The sequence below is a fragment of the Petaurus breviceps genome, unplaced genomic scaffold (genome assembly GCF_028583685.1).
Source record: "Petaurus breviceps papuanus isolate PSGF00001 unplaced genomic scaffold, PetGlider_PUasm1.0 90842, whole genome shotgun sequence".
Classification (NCBI taxonomy): Eukaryota; Metazoa; Chordata; class Mammalia; order Diprotodontia; family Petauridae; genus Petaurus; species Petaurus breviceps.
Genome location: NW_027187358.1, coordinates 10,014,937 through 10,033,742, shown reverse-complemented (window position 1 = coordinate 10,033,742; position 18,806 = coordinate 10,014,937). Strand labels below are relative to the sequence as shown.

At 36.1% G+C, this 18,806-nt stretch overlaps 1 protein-coding gene across 7 annotated transcripts in view; it reads right to left on the bottom strand.

Moving 5' to 3' along the window:
* The window catches only part of SOCS5 (suppressor of cytokine signaling 5), a 139,287-nt gene that overhangs the window by 9,956 nt on the left and 110,525 nt on the right, over positions 1 to 18,806 (bottom strand). For 6 of the 7 annotated variants that reach the window (XM_069071639.1, XM_069071635.1, XM_069071634.1 and 3 more), the window contains one exon: positions 2,669 to 2,728. The gene's annotated coding sequence lies outside the window, so the exon portion shown is untranslated. Of the gene's footprint in view, positions 1 to 2,668; positions 2,729 to 4,042; positions 4,728 to 18,806 lie in introns of those variants that run through there. The other variant, XM_069071641.1, reaches the window with a different exon arrangement.

The following is an 18,806-nucleotide window of genomic DNA, read 5'->3' as shown; positions in this document are numbered from 1 at the left end:
AGTGACTTGCCTAGGGTCACACAGCTAGTAAGTGTCTGAGGCAAGATTTGAACTCAAGAAGATGAGTCTTCCTGACTCCAGGCCTCACACTGCCACCTAACTGCCCAAGAAGATGACTAAAAAATGCTTATTGACTTATTCTCCTACATACTTGTCTGTTAGACTACAGAAATTTTTATAGAAATGAAGCTATCTGGAGGAATTTAGGCAAGTTACTCAACTTCCCTAAATCTCAGTTTCCTCGTCTGTAAAATACAATGGTTGGACAGGGTGGCCTTGGGGATACCTTTCAACTTCGGATCCTATGGTATTTCACAACAAACTTCATAATACAGATAATGCTCAACAATACATGACCATGAGGAATGTGTGAACAGGAAAGATTACATGAAACTCTGAAATAATCTCCCAAAGCATTTTACTATTTTTATAGCATCTCTCTACAATATTTAATAGAATTGTTAGAAGCAATTTTAATATTTATGCTTTCTGCTTGACACTTGACAAATTACATTGACAAATCAGGTGTCTTTTTTCCTAGAGGGAGAAGACAGGTAGGCAGAAAAGGCTAGAATTTTCATGAGAGCCCCTGACACCAATCCTTGTGTTTAATCCTTATGTGACCTACTTATGATTGGCATATTCAAAAGTACCTAAGGTCTGCTTACATTAACCCTAAAATAATGGATTTATAAAAGGCTTCAGTTCCTTTTGTCTATGTCAATGTAAAATCTGTCTTCAACTGCCTTAGGCCACTCATCATCATTCTAGGTCTGCAGAGTTCTGGGTTGCAGTGATATGTGTGGTTTTATTTACAGACATAACAAGACTGGAGCCCAAGGTGAGGAAGAAGCACATATATCTTTGCATTCTTTTTGATGAAAGATGTTTCACTGATGTTTTATATGCTACTAACAAACTACAACTAGTTAGAAGTGGAAGGTTAAAATATGAATTCCCCTATTTGGCTTTTAAAGTCCTTTCAAACCAGGCCCCAAACCTATCTTTTCAGTTTCCCTTTCCTCCCTACAACCATCTAGGCCAAACTGGCCTTTTCTATGTTCCTCACATATTACACTACTGTGCCCTTGCCTGAAATGCACTTGTTCCTCACTTCTGCCCCTGAGAATTCTTAACTTCTTTCAATGCTTAGCTTAAGCATCACCTTCTCCACGATGCTCTTCCTGATTCCCTTGGCCAAAAAATCTAATGTGATCCTAGGGCATACTGACAGGCAGAGATCCAGGGCTAGTGAGAAGATGTTCCCACTGTGTGTACTCTTCCTTGATGAGATACTGTGTTCAGCTCTGGGCATCAAATAGGAAAGGCACTGACAAGCTGAAGAGCACTGAAGAGGCCAAACAAGATTAGTCCATACAGCCAACACTGGATGAGGATCAATTTAGTCTGAAAAAAAGATGCTGGAGAAATCCTCAAGCATGTAAAAGGCTGTCTTACAGCAGAAGGCCTAGACTTGTTTTGCTTGATTCCAGTCTGTAGGCGCAACAGATGGAAGTTACAAAGCAGAAAACTTGGGTTTGGTATAAGAAAAAACTTCCTAACAATTAGAGGTACCCAGACACAGACTGGGCCTCTCCAAGTCCTGATAGACTCCTCCACTGCAGAGCCGACCACTTGTGAGGTGTGTTGTAGTGAGGAGTGTATGGATTGGATGTAGTCCCTTCCAACTATGACATTCCATGATTATACAGTAAATTTGCATTTCCTTAAACATTACTAGAAAGATGCTTACTATTATTATACAGTTTTAAAGATTGGTACCACATAAATATTTGTTTTTGTTAATTTAAGATAAGGTACAAATACCTAACTAGGACCATTTTGATTTCTCTACCCCATTCCCTCACTTTCAACTCTCTCCAAAAAGTATTATAACCTTCTATTCACAGAACTATTGTATATCAAAAAATCTCAATCATCTTTATTTTTCTGCCTTGAATAAACATTAAAAAGTAGTGCTCCTTTTTACATTTTATTTTCAACCCTACTTCAACCCTATTCTCTCCCAAAGACTGGGAGGGAAATTTCTAATACTCTTATCACTAAAACAGCATTTTCAAAGTACAGAAATAATTTATATTTAAAACTTGTATGTGATATTTCTACAAGTAAATGAGCCTTCTTCAATTTCATTCTCACCTGCTCCCCTTGCCCCTATCACTCCACACATGCAGAATTTAAAAAAAAGTTCTCACAGAATCCTCCCATATTTTCTTTGTCTATGCTCCCCCTGACTCCTTTACTTCTGTTTTGAAACCCTAATCACAGCAGCTAGATGAGGCTCTTTAGGAGCTTTCAATCAAGGAGCCAGCTGCTGCCCAAAAGCCAGAAAGGAAGGACCACTATACCACTCCCATGTCTTCCTAGCTGCTTCTCCCTCTGCTTCTTCTCACTTCTTGGCTGGAGGGCTACAGGTGCCTTACTTGGCTAACAATGAATTGTGGTACATGCCAGGCAGTAAAGAGATATGTTTAGGTTTCAACGACTTTCAGTCTTGGGATTGACAGCACTTACAGCAGCTGCCCAGGCCTCCTCTTCCACCAAAGGTTCATGAGACTCAAGTTTGAAACTTGGAAAAAGAAACTCTAAAACATAAACGTTTTTAATCATTGTGCAAACAATATTCCTATATCTGTTGTTCACTCACCTAAAACCACTGGCATCTACATACATCTCCCATCAAACAGGCTTCATTATGGGAATGTCACTAGAAGAAAGGAAAGAAATACTAGTTAGCTTCCAATGTACTCAATCACTGATTACCATGCAGACCTTAGGATACATGATTTTAGTCAAAAATAAGAATTTCTATGATTAACAAAAACTGCTATCACATATACAAATAATTCTCTTCCCTTTTTTTCCCCAAAGAAAATACTGGGTTTGAGGAAGGAATAAAGGTTAAGATTAAGGAAGGAGGATTAGACCAAATAACCAGGTAGGAACAGAAAACAAATTGCTAATGCTTTTCCTTCTACCACCCCAGTAATGACAAGTAGCTTATAGCATCTTTACTCTACCTGCTTTGGTAAAGGGCAAAGAACATTCATGCAATTTAGAGAAGACTACTCTGGCAATAAAGCTGCTTTTTTAAAGTAAGGAGAAAAGGACTAACAGGTAGAGTCATTCAGAGAAAACATTATTCTTGACTCTTTTCCAAGAGATTTTCTTCCTTGCATATGTCCTGTTCCACAACATGAGAAAATATTCTAAAAATTCACAGCAATACATTGAAAACTGATAATGGTTACTGTGGTACAGTACAATGAACTTGGCATGAGGAAGCTGACTCTGACACTTAGCAACTCTGTGACCATGAGTAGGTAATTCAACATAATTTATATGAAACTCGATTTTCTCATCTGTAAAATGGAGAGAATATGACTTCTACTACCCCCAACTTGACAGGATTAGTATGGGGAAAGTGCTCCATGTCCTTACTTCTTAAGAACACCTGACTTCAATTAGGCATTTAATGTTTGTTTACTCTGTGCAAGTGATTGTGCTAGGCACTGGGCATACAAAACAAAAATAGAACTGTTTCTGAGTTCCAGTAGCTTACATTCTAAAGGGGGAGGAGGGGAAGCCAGTGAGAGGTGAACAGATTATCAGAGGTGAAGAAGTCAAAACAAAACACAACATAGTTTGAGATAAAAAAACAACAACATGAACAGTTTGGGGAGAGGGGACTGGAGGAGATTGGGAAAAGCGATACCCGGGCTAAGCCTTGAAAGGAGAAAAGGATTCCTAGAGACGTGAGGGAGGGAATTAGAAGGGGGAGCAGCATTAGTGTATTTCAGGCAGGAAGGGTGGCTTCTGTGAATGCATACAGTTAGCAGAGAATATGTTGGGTTTGGTGAATAGCTGTAGTAATTTCACTGGGACACAGAAGACAAAAAAGATGAGGAATAGAAAGTTTGGAAAGATAGGTTGGAGTCAGACTGTGGTGGGTCATTGTCATCTTCATCGTCATCATCACCATCATCATCACAACAATAGAAAACATTTACAAAGTGCTTACTATGAAGCAGGTACTGCAATGAAGTGCTTTACAATTATTTTTTTCATTTGATATTCACAACAACCCTAGGCAGTAGGTGCTATTATTCTTCCCATTTCACAGATGAGGAAACTAAGAAAAACAGAGGTTAAGTGACTTGTCCAGGATATCACAGCTAGTGTTTGAGTCTACATTTGAACTCAGGTCTTCCAGACTTCAGGCCCAAGGCTCTCTATCCATAGTGACACCAAGCAGCAGGCAAAAGGAAGTCACTAAAGATCTTTGAGTAGGAGATTGATATGATACTGTGCCTTAGGAAGATAATTTTGGCAGGTTCATGCTGTTCATCCTTTGTTTTGAAGAAGACCAATGACATCAAGAGGGGATGTCTTGACTTATACAAAACTGGATGTAAGGCAGAGTCGCACAAAGTCATCAGCTTCACTCTCTCTTCCAGAGTCACTGAAGTCCTGGTGATGGCGCAGGATGCAGTAGTTCATTTTGGTGTCTTCAATGTCTGACCAAGCTCTAAGTGTTCTACAGCACCTGCTTCATCTGCCTTTGTGGATATATTGGAACAAATTGTTCTTATTTCCTCATTCTACCAAAGGAAGTCTTCATGTGCTCGGGGTAGACACCCCCCAATTCACCAAGGGTTTGAGAATATTTACAGCAGTGCTTTTCTGTTGTGGCAAAGAACTGGAAATAAGATAAATGCCCTTTAATTTGGGAATGGCTGAAAATGGCATATGAATACAAAGGAATTTTATTGTACCATAATAAATAAGGAATATAATATTCCGAGAAATATGAAAGACTTATTATGAACCCATGCATAACGAAGCAAGAAGAACCAGAACAATATAGGTACTACTTGGAAAAATGTGAGTAGAAACAATTATGAAAGATTCCAGAACTTTGATTTAAACAGTAATCAATTACAGAATCATAGGTTTATAGCTGGCAAGGAAGGACCTCTGAGGCCATCAAGTACAATTACCTCATTTTACAAATAAGGAAACTGAGGCAGAAGTTAATTAACTTGCCTAGGGTCATACAATTAGATGGTATTTAAGGTAAAATTCGAACAGTCTTTCCCAACTCCACATTCAGCTCTCTCTCCACTATGCCACTTTTCATAAAGGGAAGACTTATGGTGAACTGAAGTAACCAGAACACTATACACAGTAACAGCAATATTGTATGATGATCAATCATGAAATAATTAGCTACTCTAACCAATACAATGATCCAAGACAATTCCAAAAGACTCACAATGAATAATGCTATCTGCCTCCAGAGAGAGAATGGATAAACTCTAAGTAGAGATTGAAACATATTTTTTAACTCACTTTACTTTTTTTTTGGGGGGGGGGGGCAACATAGTTAATATGAAAACATTTTGCATGACTTCATATATATAACTGCTATCATTACTGACTGCCTTCTCAATGGGTGGGGGAAAGACTAGGGAAAAAGAGAATTTGGAACTCAGAATTTTAAAAAATGAATATTAAAATAAGTATACTATGTTTTAAAATGTTTCTTTAATTATTTGGGTCTATATTTATGTAAAGAGTGTTCTGTAGTTGTATTTACATAGTTCTTAGGGAATTTTGGTAGACAGACTTCTACATATAAAGAAAGACATAATTTGTATATGTTTATTTTATATCCTGCTTCTTTACTGAAGTTGTTTCAATTAATTTTAAAAACTAGCATTCTCTATTCAAAAGATCATTTCAATTAATGAAAAGAAATGCAAAGGAAGGTGACCTAGCCATACCAGATCTAAAATTGTTTTATAAAGCAGCAATAATCAAAACTACTTGGTACTTGCTAAGAAACAGAGTGGTGGATCAGTGGAATAGGTTAGGTACATAAGACACAGCTGTCGACCACAGTAATCTACTTTTTGATAAATTCAAAGACTCCAGCTTCTGGAATAAGAACTCACTATTTGACAGAAACTGCTGGGAAAAAGTATAGTAGAAATTAGGCATAGATCAACATCTTACACAGTATACTAAGATAAAGTCAAAATAGGTACATGATTTGAACATAAAAGGTGATAATCTAAACAAATTAGGAGAGCAAGGAATAGTTTACCTGTTGGATCTATGGAGAAGGGAAGAATTTGTGAACAAACAAGAGACAGAGAACATTATGAAACACAAAATGGGTAATTTTGATTAAATTAAATTTAAAAGTTTTTGCACAAAGTCAATGCAACCAAGATTAGAAGGGAAGCAGAAAGCTAGGAAATAATTTTAGCACAAGGCCTTATTTCCAAAATATATAGAGAACTGAATCAAACTTATGAGAACATAAGTCATTCCCTAGTTGATAAATGGTCAAAGGATATGAACAGGCAGTTTTCAGATGAAGAAATTAAAGCCATCTACAGTCATGTGAAAAAATGCTCTAAATCACTATTGATTAGAAAAATGCAAATTAAAATAACTCTGAGGTATCACATGGCATCTATCTGATTGGCTAACATGACAAAAAAGGAAAATGACAAATGTTGGAGAAGATGTGGGGAAATTGGAAGACTAATACAATGTTGGTGAAATTGTGAATTGATCCAACTATTCTGCAGAGCAATTTGGAACTATGCCCAAAGGGCTATAAAACTGTATATACCCCTTGACCCAGAAATACCACTTCTGGGTCTGTTTCCCAGAGATCATAAAAATGGGAAAAGGACCCACATGTACAAAAATATTTATAGCAACTCTTTTTGTTGTGGTCAAGAATTAGATATTGAGGGAATGCCTATCAAATTGTGGTATACAGATGTGATGCAACGCTATTGTTCCATAAGAAATGATGAGTAGGTGGATTTCAGAAACACCTTCAAAGACTTGCATGAATGATGTTGAATGAGCAACACCAGGAAAACACTGTACACAGTAACAGCCAACACTGTATGATGACCAATTTTGATCGATTTAGGCTCTTCTCAGCAATGCAATGATCTAAGACAATTCCAAAAAGGCTCAAAGCAGAAAATGCCATCCACATCCAGGAAAAGACCTATGGAGTCTGAATGCAGATTGAAGCATACTATTTTTGTTCTTCCTATTTTGGGGGTGGGGGATAGGGAGGAGTTTCTTTCTCGAAGTTTTTCTCTTTGGTTCTAATTCTTTACACCATGACTAATGTGGAAATATGTTTAATATGATTGTACATGTATAGCCTATATCAGATTGCATGTCATCCTGGGGAGGGGAAGGAGGTAGAGAAATTTTAAAACTCAAAATCTTACAAAAATGAATGTTGAAAACTAAAATAAATAAATAATTTAAGAGCTCATTTCATTTGCAAAAAGCAATAAATTTGTTTCCTCTTTGCCTATACTTTCTTTTTCAGTATCTTTTGCTTGTCTGCTGCTATAGCTAGCAGTTGTTGAGATGTCAAAATTTCTGGCAATAATGAACTTGCTTTATCTCTGATCTTATTGGACAGGGTGCCTTGGTTTATCTCTATTACATATAATGCTGATGGGTTTTCATATACAATATTTTTATATTAAGAAAAACTTTATTTATTCCCATATTTTGAATAGAAATTGGTATTTTATTTTGCCAAAAGTTTTTTTCAGCATCTATTAAGATCATCTTGCTATTTTAATGGGTTTTAAAGTAATTATGATTTATTATATGATGTTTTCCTAATGTTGAACCAATTTCTGGTTTAAGTCCTACCTGGTCATAATGTACAATATATTTTTTGATGGTATGCTACAGTTTCTTTGCTAATATTTTGCTTAAAATTTTTGCATCAATATCCATTTGCAATCATTACCTACAGTATTCTTTTTCTGTTTTGTTTTGCCTTGGCTTAAGTATGAAGACCATATTTGTGTCACAGAAGGAATCTGTAATGATCCCTTCTTTTATTATTTTTTCAAAGTTTACATAATATTGGGATTAATTATCCTTTGAATATCTGATAGAATTATTTTGTATATCCATCTGATTGCAGTACCCACCCTCCCTTCTCCCTTTGGGAAATCAGTTATTTCCATTTCAGAATTCAATTTTTCTGATATTGGGTTATTTAAATTCTCTATTTCCTGTTCTATTAATATGAATATCTTATTTTTTGTAAATGTTCATCCACTTAAATTAAGTTTTTGTTGGCATATAATTAGAAAGAAAGTACTTAATATTCTTTATTTCTTCATTTGTTAGTTCTTTTTTTATTTCTGATACTGTCAATTTGGTTTCCTTTTGTTTTATAAAATGATATGAGCTGATAATTTATCTGCTGTCTTGAGTTTTTTTAAATAGCTTTTAATTTTAATTATCAATTGAATTTTTTGTTTTTAATTTTGTTAAACTATTCTTTGACTTTAAGACTTTCTATTTTAGTGATTACCGTGTTTCCCTGATAATAAGACACTGTCTTATTAATTTTTTTGCCAGAAAAACACCAGAAGGCTTATTTTCAGGGGAGGGCTTATTTTAATGAACATTGACAGCAATTTTAATAAACAGGTAAATGTGAACAAAAAAATGTACCTTTATTCAATAAGCAAATCACTGGGGAAGAACAGGATGACGTGCTCACTGCTGCAGCTCTGATTGGATGCAGCTAGGAGCGCGGCGTGCGTTTCACCCGGGGGGAAGGGGGGGGATGGTGCATACAGAGGGTACCGTAATGTAGCGTGTAGCGCAGGGGTCACCTTCACTACAGTAGCAATCTCAATAGGGCTTATTTTCGGGGGAGGGCTTATTTTAGAGGAATCTTACACAGTAAGGGGAGGGCTTATTTTCGGGATAGGTCTTATTATCGGGGAAACACGGTAGTTGAGGTAATTTTATTTGTTGGTTTCCTAGTTTTCTTTTTCTTTTTTAGTTGCATGCCCAATCCATTAATCTGGTTCTTCCTCGCTGATGAAAACATTTTAAGACAGACATTTTCAAGAAAATCACTTTGGCAACAACATCACTAATAAGTGGTTCTGCAACATTCCTGGAAAAGCAGTCATACAGCCTCTACTTAGAACACTTCTGACAGGGAAGTCCCTACCTAAACAAGACAGTTCATTACATTTTTGAAGAGTTGTTATTTTTAGAAAGCTCCTCTTTATATTGAACAGAAACTTTCCTTTCTATAAAACCTCCACAAAGTCTCCCCTATGGACAAGTCTAATTCTTAAAAAAAAAAAAAGGTCCTTTACACATTTGAAGGCAGAATATCTCCTTTACCATTCCACAGGATGTCCTCTAGAAATGGCAATGTCCTTCACAAAATGTGATGACCAGTGTTGTGATATACAGTGAAATTAAGCATTCCTCTTTTTCTGATCATTATACTTTCATCAAAGGCAGCACTGGCATAGTGGGTATAACACTGAACTTGCAGTCAGTGAGACTTAGGTTCGAGTCCTGAATCATACTCTTCCTAGAAGTGCAACCCTTGGCAATTCACTTAACCTCTCTAAGCTTCAGTTTCCTCATTTGTAAATGAGGTCAACACCTACCTAACAGGGTGATGAGGATCAAATGAGAACAGTTTGCTTTGCAAACCTTAAAGTGTTGTGTAAATAACCTATTAATGCAAGCTAATATTAATGACCATACTTTGGTTTTTGGCTATTACATTTCCCAAGTACAAGTCTTATCTTCTTGTCCCCTCCTAAAACTGTATATTTGATTTTTTTCTCAATCTAAGTGTAGGCCTTCATTTATTCCTGCTGTTCAATTTAATCTAGTTAAATTCAGCTTGTCTTGTTAAGGCAAGTTAAGATTGTTTAGATCCTAATCCTGATATTAGTTACCCTAAGCTTTTTGTCATCCAAAAATTTTATAAGCAGAACTAGCTTTCACCTAAGTCATTGATAAAAATGTTGAACATAACAAAGTTAAAGTCAAAGTTATTCCTCTAGGTCAGGGCTTCTTAAATTGTGGGTTATTGAAGGGGTCAGGAGTGGAAAAAGTTTAAGAAGACCTGCAATCTAGGCTGACACTAGTTGATTAAGAATATTCAACAGATCAGTCTGTTTAAACAGTCAAATTAAACTAAGTGCACCATCATCCTACTTAAAACTCTGTAACTCATTCATAACTTTAAGAAACTTAATCATTACTTTCATCTGCTCTGTGTGGAACACTGTGCAAGATACAAAGTTTAGACAATGTCTCCATCACTGATCTCGCATTCTAGTAGAGAACAAAGACACAAAAATAGATTATAGACATTCCATGAAACATGTATTGGACTGCTATCCAAGTGGGACCAGTTTGTTGTGGGGTATGGGGTTGACTTCATGGAGAAAGTGACAGTTGAGCTACATTTTAAATGATGAAGAAGACTTCAAGGGGGCAAGTGAGGGGAAGCATCCTGGGCAGGGGAAGCAGCACCAGCAAAGACTCTTAAGACAGGAAGGCTCAGGGTCTCTTCCTGAGGTGAAGGTACCTGGGAGCATTACTTGGGGAAGTGGGGGAAAGGAATCTTTGACCTACAGTTCCCTCTTCTAACTCTAACTAGGCATTAGGGAATTCAGGTGAAAGAGGTGGCACTGAAAAAAACAGATCTGGGTTCACTAGCATACAAGAAGAATGGCCCTATAAAACAGAGAGGGAGAAGTCTGGAAGGTGGCAAGGACACTCCCCCCCCCCAACAAATTCTTGCCCTTTTTTCTCCCCTCCTTAATATTGGTGAAGATTTAGTTCAGAGTTTTTGTATTCCCTCAGTGCTTAGCACACTGTCTGGAATATAGTGGGCTTTCTGCTTAACTAAGTGCTGTGTAGATAGATGTTCAAAGACCAAGAATAAGTGTGATTGTTTTGTTGGGGGGTTAAGAGAGGATGAGGAGGTTGATATGTTTCTGGATATTTCTTCTTCTAATAAAGAAGTTTCTTACTTTTCAACTTTATCCATTCAACTGTAACTTCTAGTTCAATTTAGCATGGACATTTAGGCCTAGCCAATAGTTCCACCCCTGACACAGCCAATAAAAGCCTTAAGTTTTTGCCTAAATTTAAAAATAACACAAAAGTCTTAAACTGTGGCATAACTTCTGTGCCACAACTGGAAATGTCTTCTCATATGTAACATCTGTCCAAGTGAATATTTTATGAATCATTTGAACTCTTGTACTGTTTCCTAGGAAACACTTAGGGAATTTAGATGTTCAAAACAGTCTGCATTCCTTGGTTCTGGCCAGCACAGGACAGATTAGCCATGCTTAGTTTATGTTGTAGATTAGCTATAATGTCAACTATGTTCAAGTTGGGGTTTTTGTTTTTGGGGTTATTTTTTTGGCTGCAAACTGTTTCAGACAAATTGATTTCTCAAAATTTCAATTTTCTTCTACATACTACAGACTGCATAAATATAAAATGCTAACGTTATGTTTTATTCTCTGACTAGACAATGCTTTTTACAATGCTGATTTGAATGTTTTTATTGAACTTCTTTTGATCTGGCCAGCTCCATAACAGTCTGCTTCAGTCTGAATGCCCCATAATACATTATACACAAAGAAGGAAATTACTAGTGGCAATAAGCAAAAAGTAGGACCAGGATACTTTACTCTGATGGATTCATGATGTCAATAGTATGGATACTCTTTATCAATTTAAGTTAAAATTCTCTTATGTCTTAGTCTATATAACTCTTGTTTGTGTCTTTTTATAAATTATTCCAAAGAAGATGAATCTAATATCACAGAGATACTAATCTTATGTCAATATTCTCAATATATATGAATGGTCCAATCTTTCCGGTCATACACCCTCCCCGCCAATATGTTATTTTTATACAATTTGTGGTGCTCAAATCATTTTTAGTTATTTTTTATAGCAAGTAGTTTGGGAATAACTGGAAGTACTGGGAATTTCACAAATATGATCTAGTTCAATTTCCACCTCGAATCTGGCCCCAACCAGTGTCCTTATCTAGCGCCTGTGACAAGTTTTAAGTAGCTACTATATACTAGGCCCTGTACTATGTGCTGAGGATATAAATACAAAATGTTAATTATGCACACTCATGCCCATAATCTCACCCACATACTTTGATGGCTCTGTGAGTAATGGATTTGGGTACTACTTCCAACAATGCAAATCACAGCCTGTCCATACCTTCTCATCCTAGCAACTCTCGGCCACATCTCCCTAACATACTGGGGCTTTCCTCTAAATCTTTACTCGTGTAGATACCAATAGAACAAATGGCTGTCAGTCAGGCATCCCCTGATCTTGCTACTTGAAAGATCAGTCTTCTTTTTCTGCTCCAATTTCTTTTTGATAGGTAAAGACTTTAATCATCATCTGCTTTCTATTCAACCACTGTAGAAATGGAAGGGGGATGCAAAAGACTAAGGGCTATTTTATGTCTTTTCCTCTGCGATGCTGGGAAAGTTACAACCTCTTTAGGTCTCAATTTTCTTCTCTGTAAAATAAGGAAACTGGACCAAATAATTTCCAAAATCTTCTCTGAGACTAAAATCTCATAAGTTTCATAAACTGCCATAGCCAAAAAATTCATCATCTGATAGCTAGCCTTATTAGCGATGAGTCTCTTCTTTCTGAACTAGGCTGCTCTTCAAAAAGCAGACTGTTGTTAAAAATATCCTTGAAACATCACAATAAAGCCAAAAAGTGGCAGAGAGATTAGAAAACAAACACACACCAAAACCAAAACCCCCAAAGTTGTTTACAAAAAAACCCCAACAACAACCTAACCATATCTATCAAGCAAAAACATACGGAATAAAAATGGGAGTATCAGGTGATTAAAAAGAGTAGTTCCAATCGTGCTACAACACAAAGCAAAAATAAAAATCCATAATATTAAAAGATAAGGAAATTACATTACACTTAAAAGAATCATAGGCAACAAACCAGTATGAACATCATAGAAACTTAAGTTCATGAGGAAAAGTTAACTGAGTTGCAAAAAGATAAGGATGGTAACACAATAATAGTAACAAAATGTAATGTTCCTCTCTCAAACCTTACTTAATCTAACAAAGAAAACTGAGAACAGAATAAACTGTTGGAAAATTTAGAAGCAAAAAAATTATGAAGTCATCAAAATAGGAACATTAAAGAATATAAATACTTCTCAGCACTGCACAGCATGGGCACAGAGAACTTATAAATAAACACACATATATTAAACACATACTTTACAGACTATAATTAAATAAAAACAAAATCAATGTATGGAACACATGCAAAAGGCAGACTTAAAAAAGAAAATTAATATTAAAATCCCTAATAATGAGTGGATTAAAAAACAAATAATAGAAACAGTAATTATGTAAAAGGTAATGATAATGATGAGACAGCAAAATTTATGGGATAAAGCTAAAGCTATTCTCATAGGAAAAATTATGCAGCTAAAACACAGTGACAAAATGGAAAAAACATTTAATAAACTGAATATTCAATTTTAAAATAAGAAAACTAACAAAATGAACATTTTTTAAATAAATAAATACAGAAATGTGTATTCATATTCACAATGTATGTGGTGTTTCTTGCCTTCTCAATGGGAGGGAGAAAAAAAGAGAGAGAATACATAGAACTAAAAGGTGGTTCTTTAAAGGACTAACAAAAACAGACAGAAATTCTAACCTAAGATCAATAACTTTAAATAGTTATAATTAATCGAATTCAAAAATGGACACTGAACTAGCTGTAAAAGAAAACAATCTCTATTCCGTATGAATTTACAGGAGAATTCTATCAAATTTTTAAAAGAACATTAATATCCATACTACATAAATTTTCAAATGTCACAAAGGAAAATACTCCAAATGCCTATTATGAGAAAAATATCACCCTAAAATGTAAACTAGAGAAGGAGAAAGCAAAGAGAACATAGACCAGTATCAGTAGTGAAAAACAATTTTAAAAAATAGAATACCGGCAAAAAGAATACAGAGACATTAAAAAAATTCACAATGATCAAGTTGAACATATGCTGGGGGATGTGAAGATTTAAAACAGTTTAACATTAAGAAAACAATTAATGTAACATATTAAAAATAAGAGTAAAAGAACCCCACATCTCTGTCACACTCACACATACTTCCCTCTCCCTCTCTACATATACATACACATATCTATCTATCTCAGCAGATGAAGGAAAAGTCCCAGACAAAGCATAGCATTCACTTACGCTAAAAACCATACAAAGCATAGGCAGAGAAGCATTTTTTTTTTTTAATGACAAAAAATATCTAACTCTAAGAGACAGTAGTGTATGTAATGGGGAAACACTAGAAAATTTCCCAATAAACAGAGAAATAAAATAAGAATATTTATTTTCGCCACTGTGATCTGAAATAGCTCTAGAAAAATTTAGCAACAGCATATAAGACAAGAGTTTCAAGACAAAGATGTCTAACTAAAATGGGGGGAGGGAACTATGCTAAAATTTTTTTTGTATTTTTTAAAAACTTGCACACTAAAATTTTACTACTAATTTAACAAATATGAACATCTAAATAAGACAACAGAATTTGAAATCTCAACAGTTTATGATTTTATGTAGTTTTTAAAAAGCATGTATTAAATTTAAAACATAGAGACCAATACTTCCCTGATTATCTAAGTTCCCTTCAGAACTTCTTTCTGCTCTCCCTCTGCATATTTTTATAATTCAATTAAATTTTAAAAATTCAATTAAAAAAATTTCTCCCTTTCTTCTCCTACACATTGAGACAAGAAATACCAGATAAATTATGAATATAAAGTCATGTGAAACAAATTTCTGCATTAGCCATGTTCTGGGGGGAAAAAGGGAAAAGAAAAAAAATAATATTTTGATGTGTACTCTGAGTCCATCAGTTCTCCGTGGATAGTATTTTTCATCCTGAGTCCTTGGAATTGTGGTTGGTCATTGTGTTCATAAGAGTTCCCAAGTCTTTAAAAGTTGATTATCTCTACAAAACTGTATCACTGTAAAAACTGATCTATTTCTTATCTCTTCGCTCTGCACCAATTCATAAAAGTCTTCCTAGATTTTTCTGACACCATCACTTTCATTATTTATTTTAGAAGAATAGTATGCCATGACATTCCTATACCATAATTTGTCCAGCTGTTCCCCAAATTATGGGTATCCCCTCAGTTTCCAATTCTTTGCCACAAAAAGAGTTCCTATATTTTTGTACATATATGTCTTTTTCTGCTTTCTTTGATCTCTTTGGGGTCCAGCAGTATCACGAAGTCAAAGGGTATGTTAATAGTTTTGGGGGCATAATTCTAAATTGCTTTTCAGAATGGTTAGATTAATTCATAGCTCCATTCAACAGTGAATTAAATAATGTGCCTATTTTTCCTCCAGCATTTGGCATTTTCCATTTTTGGGGGGAATCATCTTAGGCAATCTGATGGATGTGAAGTTATCTCAAAGTTGTTTTAATGTACATTTCTCTAATAATTAGTGGTTCAGAACAATTTTTCATATGGCCATTGACAGCTTGGATTTCTTCTGAAAACCTGCCTATTCATATCCTTTGACCATTTATCAACTGAGGAATGTTTCTTCTTCTTGTAACTTTAATTCAGTTCCTTATATATTTTAGGAATGAGACCTTTATCATAAAAACTTCCTGCAAAACTAACTTTAGCAGCATATTTTGTTTATGCAAAGCCTTTTAAATTTAATGTAATCAAAATTATCCACTTTAACTCCTGTGAACCTCTCTCTTGTTTGTTCATGAACTTTTCCTCTATTCATAGATCTGACAGGTCATTTCTTTCATGCTCCACTAATTTGATTTTTATCATGCTCTTTATGTCTAAATTATGTATCTATTTGAGTTTACCTTGGTATATAGTATGAGATGTTGGTTTATGTCTAGTTTCTGCCAAACTACTTACCGATTTTCCTAGCACTTTTTGTCAGATATCAAGTTCTTGTACTAACAAGCTGGGAACTTTGGGTTTAACAAACTCTAGCTTACCTGACTTGCTTCAATATACCCTGCATTTAATCTGTTCCACTAATCAACCTATTTTTAAAAAATTGTTTTGATGATTACAGCTTTGTAATAAGAGATCTGAACTGCCAGGTCACCTTCCTTCCAATTTTAAAAAAAAGGATTTCCTTGATATTCTTGACATTTTATTCCTCTAGATCAACTGTTATTATTTCCAGTTCTGTAAAATAATTCTTTGATAATCTGATTGTTATGGCACTGAATAAGTAAATTAATTTAGGTATTAGTGTCATCTGTTATAATGGCTTGGCTTACTCATAAACAATTAATATTTCTTCAATTATTTTTATCAGTCTTTGTGTGGATAATGGCTGTTAGAGCTGCCAGATGGTACCCATTCTTGCTCCTACTACTACTAGTTCAGGTGTTCCCTGGATTCTCTTTCTACCCCAGTAATTCCTCCTCTGGTGCTCAGTCTCAGTCCCTTGCTAGAATGCTGATGGTGCTACTGCTCCATGTTCCCTACCCCAGGGTCCCACAGACACTTCTTTCTTTCTAAACTACACTAGTTTGGAAAAAGGGACTCATTATGACTTTATCTTCCTGCTCAGAACTCAGTCTGGTGTGTTTTCTTGGTTACTGTGGAAGAGGTGTGCTGGGGAAATAAGGTAAAAATGCTTTCTTTCACTCCACCATCTTGGCTCTGCTCTATTCTTATACTTCCATTTGTTGATGACATGATGATATGCTTGAGTCCAGGGGTGGAGAACCTGTGGCCTTGAGATCACATGTGGCCTTCTAGGTCCTTGGGTGCAGCCTTTTGACTGAGTCTAAGTTTTACAGAACAAATCCTTTCATTAAGGGAATTTGTTCTATGAAGTTTGGATTCAGTCAAAGTGTGGCACTTGAGAGGACCTAGAGGGCCACATGTGGCCTCAAGGCTGCAGGTTCCCCACCCTGTATAATCCCAGATAAGCAGCAAAGAAAATAATTGAGACCATTAATAGCTTCAGTAAAGTGGTGGTTATAAGAATAGATACACAAAAATCAACAGCATTTCTATAGAGCTGTAACAAAGTCTAGGAATAAATAACAGAAAGGGAAGTTTCATTCAAAATATCTACAATAACCTTAAAATAGTTGGGACTCAATCTGCCAAAGCACATTCAAAATTCACCAGAAGGAAAATTGCAAAATGCTCCACAAAGAAATCAAATAATTTGGAATGCAATTTTAAAAAAAATATCTAGGAAACCAAAGAATGAAAAAAATTCAATTAACCACAAGAAAAATTCTAAAACTCAGATTAGCAAAATTGAAAGGAAAAAAAAAACCCAAAATACTAAATTGACAAACAAAACTAGGAGATGCTTTTAAAAACAAAACAACCATTAGCTAATTTTATTTTTTTTAAGAAAGAGGAAAACTAAGTTACCAGTATCAAAAATGAAAAAGAATTAACAAAAAAATAATTAATTAAATTATTAGAAATGCCTTTGCCCAGTTTGATATCAATTACTGGAATGGATGATTATTTACAAAAATCTAAAGTGTTCAGGTTATCAAAATGGGAAATAAATAATTTAAATAATCCAATCTTAGAAATAGAAACTGAAAAAACCATAAGTGAACTCCCAAGAAAATAAACCCTTGGGGTGGCGGAGTCAAGATGGCGGGGTAGAAGCAGGACCTCTGCTGGGCTCTAGCTTCCACCTTCCCCAATCCATGTAAAAGGGGGCTCTAAACAAACTTTGGTGCTGCAGAACCCACAAAATGACACAGAGAAGCTAACCTCCCACTGAGGACAGCCCTGCGGGCCTGCAGGAATCGTCCAGCACAGCCCTCTGGTAGCCGAGCCCAGCCCCCACACCAAGGCTTTAGCCCCAGGGGGGGTCTGACCAGCCACCAGCTGGAGGCACTACAGATCAGTAGCAGCTGTGGCCATTTCCAGATTTGTCAACACATAGATGTGAAGGACAAAGTGAGAGGTCAGTGCAGTCTGGACTTTGGGACCCAGTAAGTGGGAGTGCTTGGCTTTTGCCCCCAGGGCGAGAAGCCCCTGAGACACCTGCACAGCCAGCCAGCGCACGTGGCAGCTTCAGCTCCTGGCCTGCAGAGTGCAGGGGGACCAAGCACTAGTCTGAGGGGTAATCGCTCTTGCTTTAAACTACTTTAATCTGGACTGCAGTCTATGGTGGAGGTCCTGGGGTGTGTGTCCAGCCTGCCAGAGCGTGTGGGGGCCTCAAGAGAGGGCACCCATACCTCCAGCAGCTGAGAAAACCCCAGCGTTTGGGACGAAAGTTCCCCTGTCTGGTGGCAGAGTCCTACTGTGGCAAAAAGCCCAGGGGTCAAGTGACTGAGGGGCAACATAACCAGGCAAAGGAAACAAAGCAGACAGAAGATTCCAACATGAGACTCCTATTTTGGGGACAAAAGGGAGCAAAGCATGGAACAGGAGGAAGACAGTGAAGTCAGAACTCTTGCACCTAAAGCTTCTAAGGAAAATACAAGCTGGTTACAGGCCATAGAGGACCTTAAGAAGCAGATAAGAGAAGTGGAGGAAAAATTGGGAAGAGAAATGAGAACCATGCAAGAAAATTGCAAAATGAGAGTCAACAGCCTGACTGAGGAAAATAACTCCTTAAAGAATAGACTAACTCAAATGGCAAAAGAGGCTCAAAAAGGCATTGAGGAGAAGAATGCCTTAAAAAGCCAAATTTTTCAAATGGAAAAAGAATCTCAAAAGATCAATGAGGAGAATCATTGCTTCAGAATTAGATTGGAGCAAATGGAAGCTAATGACTTTATGAGAAATCAAGATGCCGTTAAACAGATCCAAACAAATGAAAGAATAGAAGGCAATGTGAAATA